We start from the raw sequence: 9865 nt of genomic DNA on the forward strand, positions 1-9865 counted from the left end.
CTCTTGTGGGCCAACCGTAAGGCGGTTGATGCTCTTCTTTTGCCGCAAGAAAGCTAATTTTACGAGAAAAATCTGGGCAAAAGATTCACCCCAACCGGAGTTATGGATCTCCAAATATAAAAGAAACGGTGAAGGGGTAGAATCTGAGAACGCAAAAACTGAGAGATAGATCCAATCTTGGAGGGGCTCTCGCCCCTCCCAAGCCATGGGAGCCAAGGACCAGAGGGGAAACCCTTCTCCCATCTAGGGAGAAGGTCAAGGAAGAAGAAGAAGAAGGGGGCTCTCTCCCCCTTGCTTTCGGTGGCGCCGGAACACCGCCGGGGGCCATCATCATCACCGCGATCTTCACCAACACCGACGTCATCTTCACCAACATCTCCATCACCTTCCCCCATCTATATCCAGCGGTCCACTCTCCCGCAACCCGATGTACCCTCTACTTGAACATGGTGCTTTATGCTTCATATTATTTTCCAATGATGTGTTGCCATCCTATGATGTCTGAGTAGATTTTCACTGTCCTATTGGTGGTTGATGAATTGCTACGATTGATTTAATTGGCTTGTGGTTATGTTGCTGTCCTTTGGTGCCCATCATATGAGCGCGCGCGTGGATCACACCATAGGGTTAGTTGTATGTTGATAGGACTATGTATTGGAGGGCAAGAGTGACAGAAGCTTCAGCCTAGCATAGAAATTGATGCATATGGGATTGAAGGGGGACCAATATATCTTAATGCTATGGTTGGGTTTTACCTTAATGAACGTTAGTAGTTGCGGACTTCTTGCTAATAGTTCCAATCATAAGTGCATAGAATTCCGAGTCAGGGATAACATGCTAGCAGTGGCATCTCCCACATGATACTTGCTATCGGTCTAGTAAAGTAGTCAATTGCCTTGGGACACTTTCACAACTCCTACCACCACTCTTCCACACTCGCTATATTTACTTTATTGCATCTTTATCTAAACAGCCCCTACTTTTTATTTACGCGTTCTTTATTATCTTGCAAAGTTATCCTATCACACCTACAAAGTACTTCTAGTTTCATACTTGTTCTAGGTAAAGCGAACGCAAGCGTGCGTAGAGTCGTATCAGTGGCTGATAGGACTTGAGAGAGTATTTGTTCTACCTTTAGCTCCTCGTTGGGTTCGACACTCTTACTTATCGAAAGAGGCTACAACTATCCCGTATACTTGCGGGTCATTAGGCATCGACGACTTGGTCATGCTGGCATGAGGAACTTGCATACTCTCGCGAAGAAGAAGCATGTCATTGCCATCAAGGACGTCAAATTCCTCAAGGATCACCTGTATGGAGCTTGTGAAGCTGGAAAGATGACCAAGGCCAAGCATCCTTCAAAGACTATCATGACTACCACTCGTCCATTTGAATTGCTTCACATGGATCTCTTTCGCCCTACTCATTATGCCACATTCACTAATGATGCATCTTTATATGGCTTTGTTATTGTTAATGACTATTCTCGTTACACATGGGTGCACATCATCACTTACAAATATGAAGTGCAGGAAGTCTTCAAATGATTTTCCTCGAGGGCTTCAACCAACTTCGGTGTGAAGATCAAGCACATCAGAAGTGACAATGGGACCGAGTTCAAGAATACTAGTCTTGATAACTATCTTGATGAACTTGGTATTACTCACGAGTTATCTACTCCTTATACTCCTCAGCAGAATTGCGTCGTGGAGTGCAGAACATAACTCTTGTTGAGATGGCTCGCACTATGCTTGATGAATAGAAGACGCCTCGTCATTTCTGTCCTGAGGCAATTGATATTGTGTGCCACATCATCAACAGGGTATATCTTCACAAATTCTTCAAAAAGACCTCATATGCACTCCTCACTGTCAAGAAACCCAATGTGAGTTATTTCGAGTCTTCGGTGCTACATGTTGGATTAGAGATCCTCATCAAAATTCTAAATTTGCACCGAAAGCACATGAAGGTTTTATGCTTGGTTACGGAAAGGACTCGCACACCTACGGAGTCTTCAACACCGTTCATCACAAGGTTGTTGAAACTGTAGATGTGTGGTTTGATGAAACTAGCGGCTCGCAAAGAGAGCACCTACCTCCTGTGCTAGATGAAAAGTCACCTGAGGAATCCATCAAGTTCAATGCTACTGAGGATGTCATTCCTACCGAAGATTCTGCTGAAGAAGTCATTCCAGGACGTGAAGAACAGGAGCTGGTGCACCTGAAGAAAATGGCTCTGAAGAAAATGTTGAGCTAACTCAACGTCGCCAACCCGCTCATCCTCGCGTTGCAAATGAAGTGCAGATCGAGAAAATCATCAGTGAGATCAATGCACCATGTCCTCTAACACGCTCAAAGTCTTCACATTTGTCTAACTTTTGTGGTCACTTTGCTTTTGTCTCTATCATAGAGCCCACCAAAGTAGATGAGGCATTTCTAGAGCCTGGGTGGATTCAAGCGAAGCAACAGGAATTACATCAGTTTGAGATCTACAATGTCTGGGAACTTGTCAAGCGACCAAACCCTCGCAAGCACAATATCATCGGCACCAAATGGATCTACCATAACAAGCAAGATGAAAATGGCCTTGTGGTGAGGAATAAGGCACGGCTTGTAGCTCAAGGCTACACAAAGGTCTTGAAGATCCCAAGCATCCTGACAAAGTCTTCAGACTCAATAAGGCCCTCTATGGCCTCAAGCAGGCCCCTTGGGCATGGTATGATACTTTGAAGGAATTCATCATGAAGAAAGGCTTCAAACCTGGTTCACTTGACCCAACTATTTTCACCAAAACCTATGATGATGAATTATTCGTGTGCCAAATATATGTTAATGATCTTTGGCTGTACTGACCAACATTACAGTGACGAATTTTCCTATATGATGAGTGAGGAATATCAAATGTCTATGATGGGAGAATTGAAATTCTTCTTAGGTCTTCAAATTCGTCAACAGCGCAACGGCATCTTCATATCTACGGAGAAATACCTCAAGGATGTGTTGAGGAAATTCAGCATGCAAGATTGCAAAGGCATCAAAATCCCTGTCCCCACAAATGGCCATCTATGCACTGATGAAAATGGCATTGACTTCGATCAAAAGGTATACTACTCCATGATTGGCTCTTTATTGTATCTATGTGCATGTCGGCCAGATATTATGCTTAGTGTTTGCATGTGTGCCCGATTTCAAGCTACACCGAAGGAATCAGATCATAAGGCTGTGAAGCATATTCTTCGATATCTAGCTCACACTCCAACACTTGGATTATGGTATCCCAAGGGCTCGACTTTATATCTCATTGGATATTCTGACTCTAACTATGCTGGTGATAGGGTGGACTGCAAGTCAACATCAGGCACATGCCATTTCCTCGGATGATCCTTGGTATGTTGGTCCTCGAGGAAATAGAACTGCTTATCACTCTCTACTGCTGAAGCTGAGTACATTGTTGCTGGTTCGTGTTGTGCTCAATTGCTATGGATGAAGCAAACCCTCAAGGACCATGGCATCAATGTGAAGAATGTGCCTCTCTACTGTGACAATGAGAGTGCCATCAAGATTGCTCGTAACCTAGTTCAGCACTCGAAGACAAAGCACATCCAGATTCGTCATCATTTTCTTTGTGATCATTTGTTGAAGGGCGACATCTCCATCGAGCACATGAAGACTGAAGAACAGCTAGCCGATATCTTTGCAAAGCCCTTGGATGAGACGATATTTAGCAAGTTGCGGTGTGAGCTAAATATCTTTGAATCTTCGAATGTCCTTTGAAAAGGACACACATCCTAACACTTATGCAAAATTGATGATTTAGATGTGCAACACACGAAGTAACATTTTTCTTCAATCAATGAAGACTAACCATCTAAATGTGAAGAAATTAACGAAGAATTTGATTCTCTAAGCCCTACGACAATTGTACGTGGCATTTGAAATCATCATTCTTATACGGTGGGTCACGCCACCAACAAAAGATGAAAATCCTCAATTTGAGTTTTTTCTTCAGTTTTTGAAATTCCTCGGTTGTTCAAATTCTTCAACTTTTCAATGTCTTCACTCTTTCTGTCGTTGTTCTTCATTGACTATATATATATATATATATATATATATATATATATATATATATATAGTTTTTCAGTCCTCTACAACATTCACTTATTGCTAATTCTTCAAGTTGACTTTTCTGCTAAGTGAATGTGATTGGACCCATCCCCCTCTATGCTAAACTCAACCCAGTCTGTTCACAAATTCTTCATGTGTGTTCTATTTGAAACCCGTTCAAAATCTTCACTGTGTCCTTGTCGGCTGAAGAATTTGCGAACGAAACTTAAATATTCTTATCTTTATTTTCAACTTTTGCCGCTCAAACCGTTCCACCTCCCACGATAAGATTTATCTATTCACCCACGATCTCACACTATCTCCACCTCTCTGTATGTGGGTGACACATGTCGCTACGATGAGAAGGGTCAAGGGCATGTTTGTCCATTTTCCTCAAGCGAGCGGTTTTTCACCTCGGTTATAAATACCCCTCACCCTCCTCAGACTGCATTTACCCCGCTCGACCTCACTCCCCTTGCTCGAGCTCTCTGACCTAGTGCCGCCACTATTTCCATCATCGCCGGTGAGGAAGAGCTTCACTGCCTCGACCTCGTCGTCGTCGTACTCGCGCCGGCCGCGGAAATCTTCATTTCGCCACTGCCATAGTTGTCTTCCTCTGCCAAGTTAGGGTGTGGAAGATCTGAACAAATGAACCTCCCATCTAAAACTCCCAGTTCGTCGTGTTCTTCATCAAGGGTAAATAAAATTTATTTTTACTGCCCTTATTGATTCTGATAATTTCCACAAAATCTTCAAAAGGTGTTTATTCTTCAACTTCCACATTCTTAAACACCTCACACAAGCATTTGTTCTTGATTTGTTTCTCTAAGCAACGTTTTTTCTTCAAGATTCCTCAATTGTGTGGATTTTTCAATCTATACAACTCTGGAACCTAAGTCAAAGAATGCTTAGTGAAATTCCTCAAGACACCTCTAGTCAAATTCCTCAAACTTGTTCATTTTGCAAAACTTCTAAGAACGCATATGACCTCTCCAAATTCTTCACACCTATACTCTGTTCACAGGTACACATGTCCGCTGCTGAATCACTAGGTTCTCATCAACTTAACTTATTTGCAGCGCTCCTCGAAGACAAATTATATACCTCTTCAGAGAATTCCATTGTTCAAAATCCTCAGCTGAAGAAAATGGCTGATGGCAAGAGACCTTGGAAGGGAGGCAAGAGACCAGAAGTAAATACAGCGTTTGAGATCCCTGATGACATTTATGCATGAAAGTGCGTTATATCGACTAGAGGGGGGGTGAATAGGCGATTTTTATGAATTCTTCACTGAGGAATTTGCCGGTGAGGAAATTCCTTAGCGAAGAACTACTTGCAGCGGAATAAGTACTCAGAAGTAAGCATAACAGAATACAAGCATGGTCATCATGGTGAAATGAAGACTAGCACAGAGTACAGAAAGCGTAATCACAGGATAACACAAGATGAAGACAAACAGACTGAAGAAATTGAACTGAGGAAATTGTGAAAGTCTTCAGTCAAAGTCTTCAAACACATATATGAACAAACACTCAACACAGTAATGAGGAAATGAAAGGGTTGAGGAAATAGAACCAGTTAGGTTGGTGAAGACAATGATTTAGTAAACCAGTTCCAACTGTTGTCTCAGTTGTACGTCTGGTTGGAGCGGCTGAGTATTTAAACTCGAGGACACGCAGTCCCGGACACCCAGTCACTGAGCACGCAGCTCAGGACACCCAGTCCTCACCGTATTCTCCTTGAACTAAGGCCACGCAGACCTCGTCCAATCACTCGTGGTAAGTCTTCAGGCGACTTCCAAACCTTCACAGACTTGGTCACTCGGCGATCCAAAATTCCTCTTGGATGCTCTAGACCATGACGCCTAACCGTCTGGAAGAAGCACAGTCTTCAAAGGTAACAAGCGTCGGATCCATGCAGGATCAATTTCTTCAGTGATGCTCAATCACTTTGGGTTTGTAGGGGTTTGGTTTTGGGTTTTCCTCACTTGATGATTTTTGCTCAAAGTCCTCGGAGGATGGGTTGCTCTCAAATGACAAGTGTCAAGTTCTCTCGGAGCAGCCAACCAGCTAGTGGTTGTAGGGGGCGGCTATTTATAGCCTAGGGAGCAGCCCAACATGATAAGACATAAATGCCCTTCAATGATATGACCGTTAGGTGGATAGGATATTTTGGGACAGCTGGCGCGCAGCACAGCAACGGTCGGAAATTTGACTCTCAAATTCCTCAGGGCTATCATGTTCCTCACTGTGTAGGCAATTCGCACTGGCGAATTCCTAACTCCTCAGTCAGAGCAAAAGTCCTCAGTGACCAGAAGAACTGCGTCTCTGTCACTGAAGAAATTGACTGAACTGTATGATATTTCCAATGGCTTCACTCGAAGGGATTGGTAGGTGTAGGATTTTGAGTTGAGCATCACATGGAAAATTTTCCTTAGTATTTCCTCGACCCCCTTTAACAGGACGGTGTTTCCTATGACTCAAGAAAGAGAAAATGAAACTACGAAAACAAAAGTCTTCACGCTTCATGTTCCTCAAATGAATACCAAGTCTTCAAGGTCACACCAATTTCTTCACTTTCAAAGTCTTCAGAAAGTCTTCAGAATATCAAAGTCTTCAGTCGAAGAACTTCATTTTTAGGGGTCAACTTTCTCTATAAATATCAAACTCCTCATAGACTTATAGACCTGTGTACACTAACAAACGCATTAGTCCCTTAACCTATAAGTCTTCAATACACCAAAATCACTAAGGGGCACTAGATGCACTTACAATCTCCCCCTTTTTGGTGATTGATGACAACATAGGTTAAGTTTTTCAACGGGGATAAACATATGAAGTGTAAATACTGATATTGAGGAATTTGATTGCAAGATATAGAAGAACTCCCCCTGAAGATGTGCATAGTGAGGAATTTGCTTTTGAGGCAATGCACATTTGAAGAGTTGAATCATGGAGATCTCCCCCTATATCTTGTACTTCATACACGCATTTGATATATAATATGAAGAATTTGAAATGCATGATGAAATATGGTGCCTGATGTGATTCAGCATGCGTGCAATAATATTAATGAGGAATAAGCATGCAGAATAGCACATCAAAAGTATCAAAGCACAGTGCATCAAAAGTATCAGAGCACCATGCAAAAGTATCAGAGCACCATCGGGTTTAAGATTACAACTTGATCCAATAAAAGTTTCGGAAGAACGAGAGTTGTAACTTAAAAAAAACGCCCTTAGTATAGACCCGCTTGAAGACTAACTCAGATTTCTCCCCCTTTGTCATCAAATGACCAAAAGGATTGAAACTGAGGACTAACGCCCCTGAAGAATTTCAAGTTGATGGAGAAGCGCCAGCGTTGTCGGGGTTGTTTGTTGTAGCAGGGCCTGCCGCAGTGTCGTCCAAATCTTCATACTCATCAGTGTCATGCAATGAAGAATAAGAGCTGGCCACCAGTGGAGGGACTTTGACCCTCGTGAATTTCTTCGGAGGAGGTGCAGACCAGTCAAATTCTTCATTGAGACCCATAGTCTTCAGTTCTTCAGCGCTATAGACATGAGTGAGGACAGCCCAGGTGCGGTTGAGGGTTTCATGAAGGTAGTAATGGTTCTTCTTCACTACATTGTGTGTTGAGGTCATGTTGTGAAGAATTGCACCAAACTGACGCTTTACCCATTTGTGATTGCGATCAACCTTCTGATGAAGACTGAGGAGTAACTCACGGTCAGTCATCACCCTGGGTGCTGTGGCTTGAGGATTTTGCTTGGCTGACGTATTTGCGGCAGTGTCATGTGTGGCAGAGTCGTCATTGGTAGAGTAAGATGTAGCCAGGCAAAATTGACCATCCAATGGACGAATGCCTTCATCGATCACAGCAGCTGCCTTGCCTTTATCATCAGATGATGAAACTGGCCGTTTGAGGACTTCAATGGGAGGCAAGTAGCTACCGTGGTTGAGAGTGTCAGCTTTGTAATTCAGTGAAGATCTTGCCCTTATGAATCTCATAATCCAAGGCGCATAGGGCTTCAGCTCGAATGGTGACATAGCAACATTTGCCAGAGTCCTCATGAAGAAATCATGGAAGTTGACGGGAACGCCATGAATGATGTTGAAAAGCATATTCTTCATGATACCAATAAATTCTTCATCATTTGAATCGTGGCCTTTGATAGGACTCATTGTCTTCGTCAGAATGCGATAGACAGTCCGGGGCACATAGAGTAATTCCTTGACGAGGAATTTGGTTTGTGGGGCCTGCCCTGGCTTCAAAGGCTTCATGTGCACTTGCATATAGTGATTTGTCAGTTCGGGGTCGTTGTAGATGCAACGTGCACTGTCATGGGGAGGATCAAGAGGAAGGACACGAAGCAATTCGGTTGCTGGTGCCTTGTAGTGAGTGTTTTCGGTCATCCAATCCAACACCCATGAGTTGACATCTTCAGCGTCTCCAGTGATATGCAGTGTGGCGTAGAACTGAAGAATGAGTTCTTCATTCCAATCACAGATGTCAGTGCAGAAATTGAGTAATCCTGCATCGTGAATAACACTGAGGACTGGCTCGAAGCATGGCAGAGATTCCATATCCACGTGAGGAATATGTTCATGATCGAAGATTTTGTCTTTGTCAAACAGCACTGAGGAATAGAAGTTGGCTTGACTAGCAGTCCAGAAACGCCTCTTTCTTATGCGAGCAGAGTCATAGGGGTTGTAGTCAGTGAAGAATACATGCTCGGAAAAGAAGTCTTCAGCCTTGAACTTCTGTTTGCTTGAGAACGGATTCTTCGGCTTTGGCAGAGGGGTGTCAGTGATTTGCAGTACCACCTCAGGAATCGCGAGCTCAGGTTCTTCAGGCTGAGGAATTTCTGGTTCCTCTTCTTGTGCAACTTGAGGATCAGTAGCAGCAGGTTCTTCAGCACTAGTGGATGGAATTTCTTCATGAACAGAGGGAGTGGGATGAGTTTCTTCAGAGCCCATTTGAACTGTTGTTGCCGGGGACTGAGGAATCTGTTGGATAGGTGTGAATAGAGGAGTATTGGGATGCTGACTTTCCCAAAAGTCATCATTCATCACAGGAGTGGTGCATCCAATATCCACATCTTCATCTTCAATTTCCTCAACACCAGCCTCTTCAGCTGTGAACTGAGGCATAGGTGAGGAAATGATTGGCGTTGAAGGGATTGCGTCCACTTCAATTTCTTCATCAATCTGCTCTGACATAGCAGCAGAATGATTTTCTTCATCAGATCCGCTTGGGATCTTATAGTCTTCTCCAAAAGGAACAATTTCCTTTGATGACATGGACGAAATTGGAACATCATCAATTGGATTTTCAAAGGAGCTGGTCATTGACTTCATTTTCTTTGCAGCCGAAGAATTTGACGCAGCTGATGCCTTCCTTTTCTTCACTGCAGCTCGCTCTGCAGCCTTGGTCTTCTTCACCTCATAGGCAGAAGGAAGAATTGGAGTTTGTGTAGGCGCAGGAGGAGCTGAGGCATCTGGTTCATTTTCTTCAGGCACAACTGATGCAGTTGCCCTGATCTCTTCAGTTTCTTCAGGCGCACCACTAGTGAATGCCCTGGCAATTTCTTCAGCGGCTGGAGTTTCTTCATCAGCCCTGGAACTAGCATTTTCTTCAGCAGGCTGAAAGTCGTCAGCGGTGCTGGCATGTTCTTCAGCAGGCTGAGCAGAGTCTGCAGCCTGAAGATTTTCTTGTTGCGATGGGGCTGCAACATTTGTGAATTTCTTCGTCAGATCGATGAA

The sequence above is a fragment of the Triticum dicoccoides genome, chromosome 6B (genome assembly GCF_002162155.2).
Source record: "Triticum dicoccoides isolate Atlit2015 ecotype Zavitan chromosome 6B, WEW_v2.0, whole genome shotgun sequence".
Lineage (NCBI taxonomy): Eukaryota > Viridiplantae > Streptophyta > Magnoliopsida > Poales > Poaceae > Triticum > Triticum dicoccoides.